We start from the raw sequence: 19,744 nt of genomic DNA, 5'->3' as shown, positions 1-19,744 counted from the left end.
AAGCAAAAAGCAGGACCTGTAAGCTTAATGCATACAGGCACTGTGTACACAGTAAACTCCTACAGGTGAAATATATGGGATGGAGTTAAGGAAATGTATACACATCACTAAACGTTATTTTTTAATTAAGCAACATTAAGCTTTAAAATACAGTCATTATTATAACGACAATATCCTTAAACACACACACACTAATACAACCAATAAGGAACGCAATCTTCTCAACACCTGCTCTGAATGTGGTTGCGATAATACGGAAGTACCATATATTTTTTTAATATTACTCTAATTCAATCAGCAATTTATTAGAACAACAGGTTTTTACCAGAAAATAAAAAAAATTATGTTTGATATTTATGAGGCAAAATCAGGGACAGTTGAGAAGTATGGATGGTGCTGTTTAAGGACATTGCCAAGTTTAAGAAATATGTAAACTTAAAAACATGAATTACAAAAATAAGGAAAAAAGTTTATGTGCAGCAAGAGTAAATTTATAACTTTTGCTGTCAGCATTGTAAAGTCTCTGAAGAATTTAAAAAGTTTCTTTCATTTGCAGAATGCTAGATGAGCCTAGAAATGGGGTGAAGTCTCTAAATCTTGCAGAGATAAAGGGAGACAATTCCAAATAGTCTTCAATGAAGAGCTGCCAAGGCTAACAAAAAGCTGCCAAATAAGCTAAGTAATTACAAAAGACTGACATCAGACAGTGGAAAGTGAAGAGAATTTAAGTACTAGACAACAAAGACATATACTCTGTAAATTAATGTCATATAGACCAGTATGTAAACCAATAAAGGTATGTCTACAAAAGTAAAAAAAAAAAAAAAAATTGCCTTGAAGAATTTAAAAAGAAAATCATTTCAAGAATTTTTGTTTGGGTTAAACTAGTGGTGAAAGCCAAACATCAGAATCAGGAATATAGAAAACCAAAAAAACGTGTTGGGTCAAACCTTGGTGCAGAAATAAATTCAAGTAAAAAGTAAGAGATGCACCAAGATAACACACAGCAAAACGTTTAATCACAACAAAGTACAAGGTGGTAAGCGCTTTCACAACCGAAGTTGCTTCATCAGATACGATCTTTAAGCATTCTATTTGTTTTTCCTACATAAAAGGCAGGACATTGTACACAAAAACAATAACAGACCACATCTGTAGATCTACAATCAGTGTATTGATTAGTATGCAATGAAAATTGCCTAGTAGGATGTACATATTTACTCTTACTATATATAAATTGACAACCACTACAATTCCTGCATGGAAAAGTACCATGCCGATTGGAACTAATAATAGTTCTAGATATTTCACCATGACATAGATGTTGTTTAAGGGATTTATTATTTTTAAAACTAAAAGTAGGAGAATGTCCGACCTTGTCTACCAATCCAGGCACTTCTTGTAGCAAATACCAATGCTTCTTGACTACATCTAGGTATTGGTTGATGTTACTAGAAAACTGAAACACCACCCTAAAATCATTACTAGTTCTGTTGATATATCTTGTATTGTCAACAGCATCACCAGCATTAAAATAAGGTTTACATCTAGTACTTCTCAGCTTCCAGGCATTAGAGATAGTCTCTTCAATGTCTGCAAGCGAGTATCCCCTATGCAAGAATTCTGTTTTTAAATTGGATAGGGCAACTACTGCATCTTCATGTCTGCTATGCTTAAAGATCGTATTTTAGACCACCTAAGAGATATTAGTAATAATAAACCATCGAATGCTCTAGCTAATCATGTTATGTCCAATGGCCGTTCTCATTCCTTTAAGTTCTTTGTTTTACAACATATTTATAGAAACCCCAGAGGTGGTGACATTGAGAATATCACAGAGGGACATGAACAGAAGTAGATTCTGAAACTTAATGCTGAAAAGTATCCTGGTTTGAATGTTACTACTTCCTTGGTCCCTTTCTTAAAGGCTAGACATCTTAAGCATTAAGATTAGCTAAGTTCTTTCAAAGTTAGTTTATGTATTTAACTAGCTTTTAGTTTCCAGGTATTCTATTTAACTTTTTGTTGACTAGTATTTTTCCATGTTTCATCATGATTTTATAAGTTATTTAAGTGCTTTCTTATGTATGGTATTTGAATTTTTCTTGTACAATGTTTTTAAGCAATGCTTTTATTAGTTTGAGCATGAGGCTTAATAGTTTTTTAACTGATACTTAATCATTGTGTGATATTTATTGATTAATTGGCATTTTAGATATCTATTTAAACCTGTGCATTTTTTACTGTGATGTCTGATGAAGCAACTTCGGTTGTGAAAGCGCTTACCACCTTGTACTTTGTTGTGATTAAACATTTTGCTGTGTGTTATCTTGGTGCATCTCTTACTTTTTACTTAGAATCCGGAATATGTTTTAAGTATTACTGAGTCTGATAAAAAGTTAATAGAACAATGCATTTTGGCATCAGTGTTCATTCCCAAAAAATAATAGGGATGAAACTCTAATAGCTGGCATTATTAATTGATAGGAATCTTCATTGATTTATTAGAAGATCAAAAATTTTAAAAGAGAAATGGCAAAAATATGAGGAACATCAGAGAAGTTCTACAAAACTATGGACAGTGTAAAGTTATGGTTACCGGCAGCATGATCGATCATATTGCCAGTAACCATATCTTCTAACACTCCAGAATTTTATAGGTCACCCCTGATTTTTTTCTCATATTTGCCCTGCTCCTTGTAAAATGTGTAAATAGTGTTACTGAGCATATCGCAATATAAAGCCTGATGACTCAACATTAGTTTAGTGTCCTGACTTCTTTCTCTTAGTATATCCTCAATTTACAATAGCCACACTGATAGGGCTGCCCAGTCTGTGTGCACTTTTCTGAACACTATGAATCTTTATTGTATAATAAATGCTACCTTTGAATTATATTATTATTCATAGGTTCATAGCTGTGTACGAGGCTAATGGCCCTGGAGCCTTTACAAACTTAGCCCATTGGATTACCCTGATATCGTGCCACACAACCTTAGTTCCCAGTGCCACACAACTTTAGTTCCCAGTGCCTGTGTCGAGTAGAGCCACTGGAGTAATACCCGGGGTGAATTTTCTATGTCCCATCCACTTATCAATGTTTCTCTTGAAGACGGACAGTGAGGTGCTCTGTTTGACATGTATGGGAAGTCTGTTCTATAGCAAGGGCAGTCTCTAGGTTATGAACCTGTCCCTCCAGCATGTTCTGTTGATTATGGTAATGAGGTTGAGGTCACTGGAGCATGTCGTGCGGAGGAATTGGTATTTCTTTAGATGTAGCATTTCTAACAGAGCTGGATCAGACATGGCTTTGTATGTCAAGCAGAGACCGCCTCTAAGTAGGCAATATGAGACAGAGAATAGTTGGGATTTTTTTGAGTCTGTCCATATAGGGCAAGTGTTTAAGGCCTAGGATCCTCTTTGTGAGGTACTTTTGTGGCCTTTCCAGTTGTTACAGGTGTCTAGTGAAGTACATGCCAAATGGGGCATTGTACTCTATGATTGGCCTAATGAGGGAAGAGTAGAGGGAGACAATGACCTCTTTCTTCCTGGATGCAAAACCCTTAGTAATGACATGTGCCACATAGAAGGACTTTCTGACCACAGTGGCAATGTGGTGGTCAAACAAGAGGCTGCTGTCAACCTGTGTTCCCAGATCTCTTATAACACCTTCTGTGTTCAGTGGACTACCATCGATATGGTAATTCATGGGAACTGGGTTTTTCCCAAAGGGCATGACGACACATTTTTTGGCATTGAGCATGAGGCCTTTCTGTAGGATGTCAACATCACTTGGGGAGTTAATAATATTTCCCAACTTGCAATTGTCTGCGAACTTTGTCAGCCAGAGACCCTTTGTGTTTGCCTGGACTTCAGAGAAGTAGATACCAAACAGGAGAGGACCCAGGACAGAACCCTGTGGGACTCCACTCGTGACCGGTCGGCAGTCTGACTTGGAGTCTGCTACTTTCACATTGTGGGTTCTGTCTGTGAGCCAATTTGCAACCCACCTAGTGATATAGGGGTTGATGCCTAGCTTAGTGAGTTTTTCTAGGATTCCTGAATGGGGAATGGTATCAAATGCTTTGGCCAGATCAAGATAGGCTGTATGGACCACCTTGCCTTCATCCACAGATCTGGTGACTGACTCAAAGAAGTCGACCAAGTTGAGCAGGCATGATCAACCCTTCACAAAGCTAAACTGTGTGGGATCCAGAGTTTGGAGATTCCCTATATCCTTGTTTATTAGGTCCATGATGATGCGTTCCATAGCTTTGCATATCAGACTCATCAGGCTAATTGGACGATAATTCCCGGGGTCTGTAATCGCTCCTCCTTTGTGGAGAGGGATGACTGTAGCAGTGCACCATTCGGTAGGGACAAATCCTGAGGTGAGCCTGTGACTGAACAGAGCACACAGGTGAGGTGCCAGTTCACTCTGTAGTTCATGTAGAACACAGCCAGGGATATTGTCAGATCCCATGGAAGCTGTATTCTTGGTCTTGGACAGTGCTGTTTTAACCTGTGCAGCAGTAATACTGGGTGCCTGGCAATCTACTGGTATTGTGATTGGTCCTTTGGGGGGGGGGGTAAAGTTGGCACTGAATCTGTCGGTCAGTATATTGACAATATATGTTGGCTCAGTATAGGAGGTACCATTGTGCAGTAGCAATCTCGGTATTGCCATGGAGATCCTTTACATAACTATAGAAGGCCTTGTAGTTGTCTTTACTATCTGCTGCAATTCTGTTTTCATAGCTAGCTTTAGAGGATTTGATGAGGGATCTCAGCTTTTTGTTGAGGCTGATAATGGAGTTTTTCCAGTGTTGGGACTTCACCTTATTCTGCATCAGTTTCCTCCTGTTGTAGAGTTTGTTTATGGCAGGGGACCACCAGATTGGCTTCCTTTTTTTGGAGGAGAACATCTTGGTTCTATTCGGTATGGCGAGATCCATGCATTTGTGTACATGTTTGTACAGTGCACTGATGTATGATTCGGCGGTCATGCAACTATTCTCCATTTGCACGGGTGTCATGAAGTTAGCCACCTCTATTTTTAGGAGCGCAAAGTTACCTTTGGAGTGGTTACCTTTGCGAGGTGGGAGGGATGTGGAATCCCAGGGTGATTAGTATGTGGTCGGATCTAACCAAGGAAGAGTTAACTATTGGTGTAGAGCAACAATCGCCCATGTTAGTAATGACCAGGTCAAGGATGTTGCTATCTCTAGTGGGGGTAAGAATGAGCTGGTCCAGAGCATTTGAATTAATGAATTCCAGGAAATGTTGGGCAAGTGTATTGGTACATGAGTAGTTTTCCCAGTTAATGGAAGGATAGTTGAAGTCGCCCAGTATGAGAGTGTTAGGTTAGACCCTAATATTCTCCAATGTGCTTAGGAACATGGAGTGTGAGTCTTGGGACATTGTTGGGAACCTATAGCAGACTACAACCTGAATTGCTGTCTTACCCAATGGTAGCTGCACCTGAAGTATCTCTGATGCGTTATGTTCGGCTACCAATCTGGGGGTGTGGGCATCCTTTATGAATATGAAAACACCGCTGCCTTTGTAGCTTATGTCCAAGTTCTGGGGTCAAAAGGTGTGGAATGAGTTATAGCCTGGTAGTGCAGGGGTGCTTTCTGTTGCCTTGAATCAGGTCTCTGTTACAGCACAAATGTCAATGTTCTCTATTTTAAGGAGTGCTTCAAGTGAGTGCATTTTCAGATTTAGACTTCTAGCATTGAGCAGCATGACCCTCAGATTGCATTTGTTTGTAGCTCTTACTGTGGTAATTTGGTCTTTGGAACACCACCTAAAAAAGGCACTATAGGTGTGGCAAGAGCCTTGGCCAGTATCTGGAAGCCCAGGGTGACAGATGCAGGCCATCTCTGGCAAAGCATTGAGGTTTGTTATTCATGTCATCCCAGGCAGACAGATACTGGATCCCCTTAGTATGACACCAGAAACTTAGCCAGTTGTTGAAAATGATCATTTTCTGCTTGTACTGGTGTATCATTCTGGGAGATGGTAGGATGATGTTCAGGGCTAGGGTCATACCCGCCTGGGCTACATGATCAGAGAGCTCCTCCATGTCTCTTTTCATGTAGTCCAGGGAGGTACATCTCAAGTCATTCACACCCACATGTACAATGACAGAGTCATATTTGTACTTGTTGTTGAGGGACCTGAGTGCGTGCTTTATGTGGCGGATCCTGGCACCTGACAGGCAGCTGAATGTTACTCTCTCCTTATTCAACCTAGTGAGTGGGACATCAGTATGCCTCACTATCAAGTCACCTATGACTAGTGCGTTGGGCATGCTGTTCTGCCTTATGGGCTTTGGTTGAGTGGCACTCTAATGTGTCTTGTGATTAGTGTAGTGTTGTGGTGGTCGAGTGCATTTCTGCCTTGGAGGTGCCTGCAGTTTGGATAGATTTTTATTGAGAGCCTCCGCAAGGGTGGGTGTGTGATTTGTGTTTTTATGTGAAGGCAGTGCTGGTGTGTGTTCTGGAGTGCTATTTGTTCCATGTGGTGTGGTGCAAGTGTTGACCTTCTCCTCTTGATCAGCTATTCCGGTCTTAGCTGGAGAGTGCATGGCTTCCAATTTGGATATATAAGTGCATCTCTCACAAGTCTGAGTGTTGGGATGTAAGAGGAGAGGGTTGTCGGTGTACATGAGGCAGTTGCTACATTGCCTCAGGATGCCCAAGTTCACCAGGTTAATAGGAGAAAGCACAGGGAACTGACCTTTAGACATGCCTGGATGGGTGGGTATTAATAATAAATACTAGAGCTGTTTCCTTGTAGAACATTTAGTGCTGGTAGCACTTTTATGTGCTACAATAATTGCTACAAGAAGTCTAGTAAAGTGCTAGACTGATAAGCTAGTAAAAGTGCAGGAGAGGAGAGAACTAGCAGGTCTAAGGGAAAAATTGAAGAGCAGACTTTGGCACTGCTCAGAAGCAACATACAGTCTTGGATACAGCAAATCTGTATCTGGACTAGACTGGTTACAGGAAAGGTGGGAAACAAGTGCAAATGCGGGTTTTTAAACCAGAAGTTGAACGAGATGGAAAAAGCTGCCCAAACGGCCAATAAACTTTACTTTCTGGGCCAGTAACCACTCTTCCTGTGGTAGATAGGCTACCTAGTGCTTTCCACTGCAACTGATAAGCTAGAAGGCTTCCCTCCAACACAAACAGGCTTGGGGGGCTCAGAAGCTTACATACAGTCCTGAATACAGCAAATCTGTATCTGGACTCGACTAGTTATAGAAAAGGTGGGAAACAACCACAAATGTGGGCTGTTGAACCAGAAGTTGAAAGAGATGGAACAAACTGCCCAAACGGCCAATAAAATTCACTTTCTGGACCAGTAACTACTACTCTTGTGGTAGATAGTCTACCTAGTGCTTACAACTCCCACTGATAAGTTAGAAGGCTTCCCTCCAACACAGACAGGCCTGGTGGGCTCAGAAACTTACATACAGTCCTGGATACAGCAAATCTGTATCTGGACTAGACAAGTTAAAGGAAAGGCAGGATAAGCGCAAATGCAGGTTTTTGGACCAGGAAGTTGAAAGTGATGGAAAAACTGCCCAAACGAGCAATAAACTACAATTTCTGGGCCAAAAACCATACCCTCTTGTGGTAGATAGGCTACCTAGTGCTTACCACTCCCACTGACAGGCTAGAAGGCTTCCCTCAAACACAGAAAGGCTTGGGGGGCTCAGAAGCTTACAAACAGTCCTGGATACAGCAAATCTGTATCTGGACTAGACTAGTTACAGGAAAGGTGGGAAACAGGCGCAAATGCGGCTTTTAAAGCCAGAAGTTGAAAGAGATGGAAAAAACTGCCCAACGACCAATAAACTAGAATTTCTGGGCCAGAAACCTCTCCTCTCGTGGTTGGTAGGCTACCTGATGCTTACCACTCCTACTGATAAGCTAGAAGGCTTCCTTCTGACACAGAAAGGCTTGGGGGCTATTAAGACCTTAAATTTATTTTATATTTTGTACATTTCTATTAACTACAGTTTGTCTATCTTGCTTTCATGGTACTGAACTGATACCTGATTATACAATTGATTTGTCATATGCTGTACTTTGTGATAAACTGCTGCAAATTTGTATGTGTTGTACTTTTCTAAGTATTGTTTACTCTGCAAATTAGCATTTATTGTTGTCATTTTGTACAAAATTAAAGGAAAGATACTAGGACAGCATGCATTACTCTGTACCAAAAGGAGTTTTAGATGGGTTATACCTTTATTATACATAAATTGTGCATGGAAGGTAAGTGGGTTGAGGGGACAGTCAGACTTATCAAAGCTGGCAACCTCAAATGTAGTGTCTGCCTGCAGAGAGCACAAAGTAGTGTGTCCCACAAGTCTGAAAAAAATATAATTACTGCAATCTTTGTCCTCAATCAGGATGACAAATAAGGTCCCCTGAGTTACTTCTTAACAAAGTCTTTCATCACAGAACAATGTACACATAACAATAGTTCATGCATCACTTCTAAAATGAACTCATAATACCTATAAGAACCATGGCTGCAGTATTTTGTGAAATCTAGTAGTACACTTAGGACTTAAAGTCTTTTAATAAATTAGAATGAGGAGTATTACTGAAAACCATCTAACAACATACAACAGGAGTAGTTTTAAGACAGCTTGCCCACCATTCTTTGAAAGAATACATAATAGACAAAGTACACTGCTGTTAAAACTGAATGTCTGGCTTTCATGGCTATGTGAAGTAAAACACGTAAAGAACTCAAAGCAAACATATTACGGAAACTCGACTAACAGTTTGTAGGCACTAGGCAGTGGCACAAATAGATTCAGAAGTCAAAAAAGTATATTACTAGTACTCAAATGGCAATCTGTAGGTACTAATAAAAGCAACCATTGACTTCTCTCTAAGTAACAAAATTAAATTACACAGTTAAAAGACATTTTCTTTAAATTAAAGCTATAATTTCTCTAGCTGTACAGCATATACAGTCTGTAAAACAGCTTTAGCAATTACTATGTTTTGTTCTTAACTTTTGTACCTATAGTCGTCTAATTGAAAAAAAAATCACATTATTTCAAATCTATAACTTTTTTCTGTTTCTTTTACTTCTATACCGACTGATTAGCAGTGTACTCTTCTGGCTGAGGAAACAAATTATATCCTTAAGATCTGGAATGAGATGTACAAATTATACTTGACACAATGTAAAGCTTTGAACAAGCTACTTAACCAAACCTCCCAGACTGACCCTGAAAACGGGCAGCTATAACGACTGGGCAGTATCCAGTCATCAAAAATGAAACACTTAATGGCAAGGGTCATGTTTTCCTATGGATCCCTTCAGTGTTTTCTCCCATCCATAACTCTCAACTGTCCAGATTTCTGCAGAATGTCCACATTTTTGCCTGTTATTTTTGGTCTATTTCTCTTAACATTTGTAGTTTTCTGGCAAATCACTGGGGTGATTTGAGGATTGAAGTCACTAAATAAAGACATACATTTGCGATTCAGACTTCATATCCTATGGGAAATATATGTCAACACAAATCCTGTTTTTCTAACAACCTAAGTTTATAAGAGTAATATTGAAAATCTGTCCCAAGTTTTGGGCCTTTGCCGCCACCCCCCCCCCACTATATTAGGCTTTATCCAGATTTCTTGCACTATGAGGTTGAGAGATATGCTCCCATCTCATTAAACTGTATTTCTTTTGAATAAGAGATCATATAGCATTTCATTCTTTCATTCATAATCCTCAGCAGAAATCCACAAAGACTACTACACCCCCCTCACACATAGTAAGGAGTCATCAGGCTGTAGTAAAGGCATCACCTACTACCACAAATTCCATTACTACAAATAGAAATGCCCTAGTAATAAGTGATTCTATTGTCAGAAACATTGACTTCATACTTATTTGGCAGGACAAGGACAGGTTTATAAGCAGATGTCATTCTATTGCTAAGATCTATAATATTAGAAGGGTTATAAAGTTCCTCACATCAGGCAGATGTGATTATGACCTTATGGTAGTCCATGTCAGTGTGAATGATTTGAGGCAATCAAACCAGTTGCTGATGTAGAAAGGCACATTACATCTTAGTATGCATGTGTCAAATGCAGGCAAGACCCAGATCCCGAGTACAATCCTACATTCACCAACAATTATCCCTAAATACAAATGAAAGAAAATTATTCCTCAACAGCTTGCCAAGTAGCTAATATCATTTTGGGTGGTGTCCGCTATGTATTAGCTTGAGGTGAGACAGTTGATAGTCAAACTTGTTTTGCAAAGGATGGCCCGCACTTCTTGGTCTACATCTAGCTAAAACCTTTGCTGTCTCCATAGTGCCTTTTTAGGCAGACTTCTGCAGCTGAATATACTTTTCTAACAGAAAAAAAATGCAGCTAATTATAACTCCAAAGCTGACTACATCTGGGTATTAAGGTAGCTCTTTCCAATGCCAGAAGCCTTAATAACAAATTACCAGATCTTAAGGATCTGCAAGTTGAACATATCTATATATGTGTTGTAACTGAAGCTTCCAACTGTGCCTGCATTTTGCATGTACCATGCATTCAGGCCTGATGGATACTGATGGCATTTCCATATTTCCAGAGATTGCATCACCTCTAGGCAGATTTCCAGAGACTGACAAATTGAACTCCTCAAGCTTCAACTTATTCTGAGCAAAACACATCATCAGTTTACAGCCTGTTATACATCATTCATATCCCCAGAAGATCACAAAAAATTCCTTAATATAATAACCAAGAAAAAGTTCTTTATGGTGGGTGATTTCAACTATCATTCAATAAACTGGTGTACCTCTAATGTTGGGTAGGTCCAGAGATTCCTATGTCTAATAAATAGAAATTCAGTAGAAGAAACAGTAACCAAACAGTGAGAGAGCAGAAAATTCTAGACTTGGTCCTAACTAGCATAGCCCCCACTTTACCAAGCTTTTACTATCCCTAGCACTAGTTAAATCTGACCACTTTTTCACCTTAATGTCTCAAACATCCCTGGAATCATTCCATCTGAATTTAAGGATTTAAAATGTACTCAAGTTCAATTATGAAATGTCAAAATTTTCTTGTAATATCTTTTATGTTGACTGGGGTTTGATTAGCAGCCCCAGCAGTGATGGAGACAGGCGGGAAGTGAGATGAATAAAAATACATGGCCTGCTTGCCTCTCCCACAGGGTATGGAGGGTAGCAAGAGCTCAGGATACATATGGAGAAGAAGTGTAGTATTTCCTGTGGAGACTGGGGATACCACTTCCCATACTGAGCTGCTTGCTGGCCGCTTCCCTTCCTTTCTGAAGTCATTGATGATCAGCGCAGACAGCCCATTACACATCTCCCTCCAACTCCACAAACCAAGCAATTGTGGGGATAGTAGGACTAAAAGAAGAAAACCCTAAAACCAACCATAATGGCTGTCTAAATGACATCCTCACCCAGTCAACCCTCACCCCAGTGATGGGTGACAAATGGGCTGATTGGAAGGAGGCTAATTTTCAACAGATGGGAGTAAATGATATATAAATAAATTTGCTTGTAATATTACCAATCCCAATAAAGCCTCATCTGCTACTTACGCAACAGAGTTCTAGTCCTGCCTACATGTTTATTTTCAGCTGTCCTTACTAGAACTAAATACAGAACCATAACTAGGGCAGTGCAAAAGACAGTGTCTGACCTGGGTGCAAGCCATTGGGGAAATGATCAACTGATGCTAATGATGTGGGAGTGAAGTATTGGTAGTACATTTTGAATCAGGGAAGACATTGCTGCTTCCTAAATTACAGCTAATACCACATTTGCAGCAGCCAGGGCTGAAGCACTGAAATGCTCAGCATGTGGTGATTAACTTGATTAACTGATATATTTGTAGCAAGCAGCTTGCTTACAGTTTCAGACAGCAGAGGAGCTTTTATGAGGGGGAGGGGGCACTGCACAAGGTGCTATATGACCTAGATTTGGTTTTGACAAAATGTAATAAGAAATTTAAGAACAGGCTGCTATGGTGGCCGATCAGTATAAATATCTTTATAGCAAGAGGAAAAAATTCTGAAGTCCTGTAACAAATCCAAATTATCCCATAACAAAAATGTTGTTAAAAAGAATAACAGAGAAGAAGACTAAAACTATCACAAACTAAAAAACGTATCAGAAGTAAAGGACATGGCAGTCATCACTAAAAGCAATCTTGGGTATCGACTAGTACCTCTACGGTATTACATTGGGTTGAAACGGCTAGGCTTAAAATGGCTTCTGGGTCAATAGCCTAGTAATGCCCTATGATCCTATGACAGCTACAAATCTTTTTTAGTTGCATCAAGAAATAAATAACCCATTACAGTGTGGTGAACTAATTTAGACTGGCACCGCCCACTCTGATCTGATAGACACAGCCAGTATACTAGCAGACAGATTCAGTCACTGAAACTCCACAAATACATGACCTGTCACACCCTCGAAGATCATAAAGGAACACATCCTAGCTGTGCTGTCTAAAGCCAAAAATACTACTATGGGTCCAGGTAATTTACTTAAATGGCACCAAACATGCCCTGTTGGTACCCCTCCTAAACTTTTTTAACCTTTTTTAACCTACAAATAACCACAGTGTAAGTTCTGGAAGTACTGTGAACTGCTATTTGATGCTTCTCCACAAGGGTTTCCCTTCCACAGACCAGAGGAACTGTAGGCCCATTAACATGGTTAGCCTAATCTGCAAGGTTACAGAACACATCACATCTGATTTCACAAAGAATGGTATTAACAGCCTCATCCTACTTGTCCCCAGCAGTTTGGTTTTCTCAAAGTTAGATTATGTGTATTGAATTTGGTAAACTTCTTTGACGTCACACAGCAGTAGGCAGTGGTCATTATGTTGATGCAGCCTATCTAGCTCTGGCCAGGGCATTTGGTACCATTCCCCATTCTAGTAGTTTAAATAAGCTAAGATCCCTAAATGTTGACTCTTACATGTTAAGGTGTCTAGCACTCTGGCTGAAAAACAGAACTCATATTGTTAACATGGCACATGCCTTCTCAGACAGTAAAAGGGTAACTACTCCCACTATCAAACCCATCCTGTGAGTATCACTCACATGCACTACATTCTACAGATATTAAATTATCATACACAGAAAAACTAAAAAAAAAAAAAAACTTACCTAAGACTCAACAGACTAGTACGTATGTGTCCCAGCATAAATTAAGCACAGCAACACTAAATAGTGACAAAACATCTGTGAGGCACCAAAACAACTACACCTAAGCAATCTTGAAACACAAAGATAAATATATATATATATATATATATATATATATATATATATATATATATATATATATGTATATATATGTGTGTGTGTGTGTGTGTGTGTGTCTGTGTGTGCCTGGTGACGCCATACTTAGGCACACAGATTCTACACTCAAGAGACACATACAAAAACAGGGTGACAGTGAGTTGTCTCTCTGGAACCAAGATTGCTGATACTACCCTTAAAACAGACAAATATGGTTACAGCATGTTGTGGTAAACAACCTGGTGCACAGAACCCTGAGAAAATAAAGAGATACATAAGAGAGCTCTCTATGTATGTCACAAATACAGGAAGAGCCCTAGAATTGATTGCAATTCTTCCATCACCAAAAATGATGCCAAGATATAAAAAAAAAAATGATTGGCCTTAACAATTCTAGAAGAATCCAGTATGTGTCAGCATTGGATGAGATGAATGACAACAGTTATTGCTTTGCCAGGGACAGTCCGCACCTTTCATTCCAAGACTTCCACATACTGGAGAAAGCTTTTACAGCCCTCGTTGTCTCTTTTTACACAAGATTCCATTGCTGAATGTTTCAACATAACTTCCAAAACAAATCAACTATCAGCCAATATCAAGATGACTCTTTTATTGCTAGAAGTCAAAACAATAAACTGCTGGATCTTGAAACCATCCTGCATTAGGACCATATCAATGTATGTATTGTTATATAAACCAGGTTTAAGTGCCCAGAGACTACTCTCTGAAAACCTGGATTTTGTGTTTTCCACTCATTTAGACCTGATGGAAGCCATTGTTGCATATCCATATTTGTTAGACACTACAGATTCCTAAAGACCTGCAAGCAGAGCTTATATAGATTCAAATCACCCTAAATAAGATCAGCAATCAGTCCACAGTATGCTACAGAATCCCCTCCATGTGTCCTGAAAATCAGACAACATTCCTAAATATGCTGGATAGATACCCTATAGGTAGGAAAGCTGTTATCATAGGTGATTTTAACTACCAAATGATAAACTGGGGAACCATACCACCAACAGAGGATATGCACAAAAATTATTAGATTTTATAAACAATAATTTATTGGCTCAGATTGGTAAAGAACATACTAGAGAACAGAATATATTTGACCTGGTCTTAACAAACTTAGTATATGTATATACAATCCCCAAGGTATCTCCCTCACTGCACAGATCATGCCACACATTAGTAACTATCTCCATCGAAAACTCCAAACCATCAGAAACCAATATCACAGAATTCAAGGACTTCAAATCTCCTGCAGTTCTGTGATGGAATCCATAAATTTGAGTATAACAGTATTATCCATAATGCTGACACTGTAAAACTTTAAAACTTTATACAGAAAAGTTCTATTCGCACCTGGCCAGATGTATCAAATTGGCAGTCACAACAAGACTCAAGAAAATGGTGAGGTCTAAAAGCAAATTAGTCTGTTGGTCCTCAGGTATTAATAACCTGTTATAAAAGGAAGAAACTCATAATCCTATAAAGCAGAACAAATGGGCCCCAAATTAAGGAGTATATCAAACAGCAAAACAAAAATAAACTACATAAAGGAAGAGAAGAGAAACAAAAGCACCCTATGAACTCAGACTAGCTACATAAGCCAAAGACAACTACAAATCCTTCTTTAATTATGTTAGAAAAATAAGAAATCATAACTGACACTGCTCCAAGCTCATTCATAATGTTAGTATTTATTTATGTCCAGTGGATATCACAACATACTGGCTAATGAATTCAGTGCCAACTTTATCCCAGAGTCATCTTTTCCAAACGCACTTATCCCAGATGGAATCAAGCCATCAACGCTCATGGAAGAACATGTGATAAAGGTTCTTTTCAAAAGGAATACCTCATCACTGTAGCGCAACAACCTCATGCTTATCTAACCAATAGCGCTAAGTAAGCATTAGTGGACCAACTCGTCAACCTCTTCAATCTGAGGCTAACAGCTAGTGTTGTTCCACGGGAGTGATGAACAGCTGTTATGATGCCACTCCACAAGGGTGTTTCCACAAGGGTGTTTCGATCGCAGACCCATCAGCCTAATCCCTACTCTTCAGATTATCTAAGTTTGCTAGTAACTGCAAGCTGGGTGTTATTGACAAATAACCCCTCAGATACCAACTCATAGCAGAAAGAGCTGACTGGTATATGAAAAATTGTTTAAACTTAAATGCAAATTAGTACAGTATTGTTATATTTGGAAAATAAAAATCTCCACTGATGTACAGTATAGCCAATACCGCACTGCAGACTGACAAGGTAGTCAAGGATCTTGATGCCTGGCTCAATAATGCCTTCCTCTATGGCCATCAGATAGAATCAGTAGTCAGAAAATCTTTCTATGTAGCACAACTAACATCAACTGGCATAATATTCAGCTCAAAAGAAGTTATCATCCTTCTGTATTAGCTCTGATTTGGCCAGTTATATAGTACAATGCCCACTTTTGGAGTGTATCAGTCCAAACACATCAGGCAACTTGCAAGGCCCCGAGGTTTCTAACAAAGACGTTTACTAGCCTAATGTGCCTGGATTACCAGGAGAGACTTGAAGCCCTTTCTCTGTACTCATTTTTTCCAGTCTCGTACATGGCAGTATATACCTGGCTCTCTGTGCAAATGGGGACCTCCTTGATCTCATGCATCTCCAGAAAACTCCGTAAATATAGTCCACTAGACGGCAACCAACCGTCGACATAATGTTATATAATTCAGTGAGTGAACTGAATCTCCAGAAGACTAACAGCTTCAAAAATGCCAGAACTAAGAACTTAAATTTCCATCAGCATATAAACAAAACTTCCTGGAGAGAAAGATTTATTACCAAACATTTACCCCTCCATGACAGACATAGCAACACACTTGCATCCTTTAAATCCAGCCTTGATGACAAATTCATCCTGGAAAAAAAGCCCTGCTTTGCCCATATAGGCATGGACACTGGAAAGTACAAATAGTCTCTCTCATGGTCCAATGAGTCTTTCATTTTTTTCATATCTACTGGGGGGGGGGACCATCCTGATACTCAATGGTTAAAAAAAAACAAAGAACCTAATTCTGGAAAAGATGCCAGTCTATCATGGTAGGATACATATATACACACACACACACCTGTGTACTCATGTGCGCACACACACACACACATACACACACATACACACACACACACACACACACACACACACACACACACACACACACACACACACACACACACACACAAACGTTTGGACAATTTGAATGATTGCCATTTGATGTACAGCATGCCATTGGGACACACACACACACACACACACACACACACACACACACACACACACACACACACACACACACACACACACACAAACGTTTGGACAATTTGAATGATTGCCATTTGATGTACAGCATGCCATTGGGATGTGTGGGAAATTGAAGCACCCAAAACAAAAAAAACAATGCAGAAACATGAATAACATGCAGATTCCACACACAACCCAGCTGAGAAAAAAAATGGAGAATAAAGAGTTGTGATTCGGCAGTGCTAACTGCTGTAGCACTATCAATTTAAAACAGGTACTAAAGCCATAATATGCTTATTCTTGCCTCCAGTCATAATGTTCATTTTCACTATATCCAATAATATAACAATAATGATGATCACCAAAAAGTGTACAGTCATCCCCTTTGGCAAAAACAAAGTGCCCACAAATTACCACATAGGTGGTAATCCATTAAGTACAGAAGAAGTAATTAGGGACCTGGGGACCCAAGTTGATAGCAATCTTTCATTTGACAACCACATGGCCAAAGTGGTTAGAAAAACATTTTATATAGCCCACCTAATCATGAAGGGAGTCACATCTAGATCAGGGGAGGTCTTCGTGCCTCTTTACTCATCCCTCATTAGGCCCATAATTGAGTACAATGCCCCTTTTGGGATGTACCTTACCAGACACCTGCAGCAACTGGAAAGACCCCAAGAGTACCTCACTAAGAGGATCAAAGGGCTCAAACAGATGCTATATGCTGCCCGGTTAAAGAAACTCCAGCTCTACTCAGTGGCATGCCGCCTGCTCAGAGGCCATCTGTGCCTGACGTATAAAGCCATGTCCATCCCGGAATTAATGGACATGCTGCACCTCAGAAAATCCAAATCCCATCGAGCTACGCGCTCGAGAGACTTGAACCTCAGCACTGAAATAAATAGGACATGCTGGAGGGACAGATTCATAACCCAGAGGCTCCCTTCACTCTGTAATAAAATCCCAGTCCAGGTTAGTCAGAGTCCCTGATTGACTATCTTCAAGAGGAATCTTGATGAGTGGATGGGAGATTGTAGGTTTACCCCGGGTATCACTTGTGTGTCACTGTTAGACAGAGGCACAGTATACTAACCTCGAAAAAGGGCATAGCAAAATTAATTTAAAATGGGTGGCGAAAGCCAAACACACTCTGGCTAGGCTTATAAATGCCCTAGGGCAGATAGCCTAGTATGAACCTATGAACCTATATATAAATGCAATGAAAAACTGGGATTAAAACATAACTTTTGTTGAAGCATATATCCCAATGAAAATAGCAAAAAAAAAAAAAATGTATAGTCCACCCAATTGACAAAGAAAGACAGCACTTGTAACGGTTGTAGATCAAGCAGTCAATGCCCAACTCTTCTTCTACGGGGGGTGGGAAGGAAATGGTTAGGGCAGATGTATTTATTTATTTTTTTGTCTTAGCAGAGAAACTCAGTAGAGAAAAGAGATGGAGGGTATTGATTTTCTTTTTGTTTTGAGATGTAATTTCAATATAGACAGGCAGTTAGACTTGGGCAGCAAGTGCACCTTGTGGGGAATTCAACCCAATGAAAAAATTAAATGTAAGTTTCTTTGTTTCTTTTTCAGTGGCTAGCCTTCTGTACATTTACATATACCTGTTTCATAGTTGTACCCATGCAGAAAAGGAAAAAGTCTTAAAATAAATTAATCATTGCTGGTGCACATTTAGAAACTGCACTGGTAATTATTTCCTATGGAAAGGAGTGATTGGAAAATTTAATGCTGGTGAGTTGAAATCAAAAGGTAGAGCCTCATCTAGTTTGTATACTACACAGTGTAGGAAACACTATGGAGAGACAGGTACACATGTTGAACTCAACACTGTATCACATCACTGCAAGCAAACACATCCTGCCCAAACCATGGGAGAAAAGGCATAACTAAACAAATCCCAGACATTCTACAATGTGACAACAGTGGGTACATCTACTTACCTTAGGTAAGCGAATTGGGGGGGGGGGTGAGACAAAGGGAGAGCAGCATGAAATCAGTAGGAGTTAGGTGTCCCTCCACAAAAAAGATAATTGCTATCAGCTCAAAAGGCAGAGTGAGCAGTGAAGGTGAAGACTGGTTACTGAAACTGTTGACAACCACAGTATGCCTCATCCCCACAGGTTATAACAGAATATAATAGAATAATGCCTTTTTCAGTAAGATTCTTAACCGGAGATGGTGGTCCCCTCCCACCATCAGAACAACACATATAATAGCAATATTTATCATTTCCTAACATTACTATAAATATGTGAGAAGGAAAACAATGCAGTAATAAACAATAATAGACTCTTTGACAAAAGAAAGGCTGTAGTCATGCCATTTTTTAATAGTCACATGCTCTATTTTGGAGGAAGAGTCTCACTTCCATGCCTTCTGTTTAGAAACAGTGTTAGTCCTAAACAGTACTTACCCAAACAGACAGAACAGTTTAATTTTGGAAAGAACTTAGAAAAAGAGGCCTCTGTGTTGAGTCTTCAGGCGAAAGTTTGACTTATATTTTCTTTCGCACTGAAATAAAGCCAGGGATTGCAAATTCAAGTAGTGTATTGAGCAGTCATATCATTTGTATTTTTACATTTCCCATTACTTTATTATGTCATAACTGGGTGAATACATTTAGTTATATACCTCATATCAGGTAAATAATGTATAGAAGCCCTCTGGTTGCTTTAGAAGTTACCAAAAAAAAGTGCTTCAGGGGAAACGTCATATAGCTACATTTCAGAATTAAGAAACAAAAAAGGACAATGGCATGAGAAATACACCATGTGATAATTTAATTTCATTGTGAACAACGGTATTTTAAAATAAGGCATAAAGAGGAACATCCAGAAAACCATAAACTATAATCATGCACACAAAAATGCCGTAAATAATGAAACTTATAAATGGAACTTGTTAGAAACAGAAGAAGAAGAAGAAGTAAAAACAGCATGTAATACACAGCTCTGCCTGTCACAAAAGAAAGAATAACTGAAGCAGGAATTACAAATGCAAATATCTTCAGTATGCTTATCTTATAACTTAAAATCTGCCTCACAAACAAAACTGCTGTTCTTGTTGAAGTATTTTCAT

General features: G+C 39.3%; 1 protein-coding gene across 2 annotated transcripts in view; it reads right to left on the bottom strand.

Moving 5' to 3' along the window:
- Positions 1 to 19,744, bottom strand: part of GNG2 (G protein subunit gamma 2) — a 675,587-nt gene that overhangs the window by 654,737 nt on the left and 1,106 nt on the right. The window lies entirely within an intron of this gene.

The sequence above is a fragment of the Protopterus annectens genome, chromosome 6.part0 (genome assembly GCF_019279795.1).
Source record: "Protopterus annectens isolate FY-2018-M chromosome 6.part0, PAN1.0, whole genome shotgun sequence".
In the NCBI taxonomy this organism is placed as follows: domain Eukaryota; kingdom Metazoa; phylum Chordata; order Ceratodontiformes; family Protopteridae; genus Protopterus; species Protopterus annectens.
The sequence above is the reverse complement of the archived record's forward strand: the minus strand, read 5'-3'. Positions and strand labels throughout refer to the sequence as shown.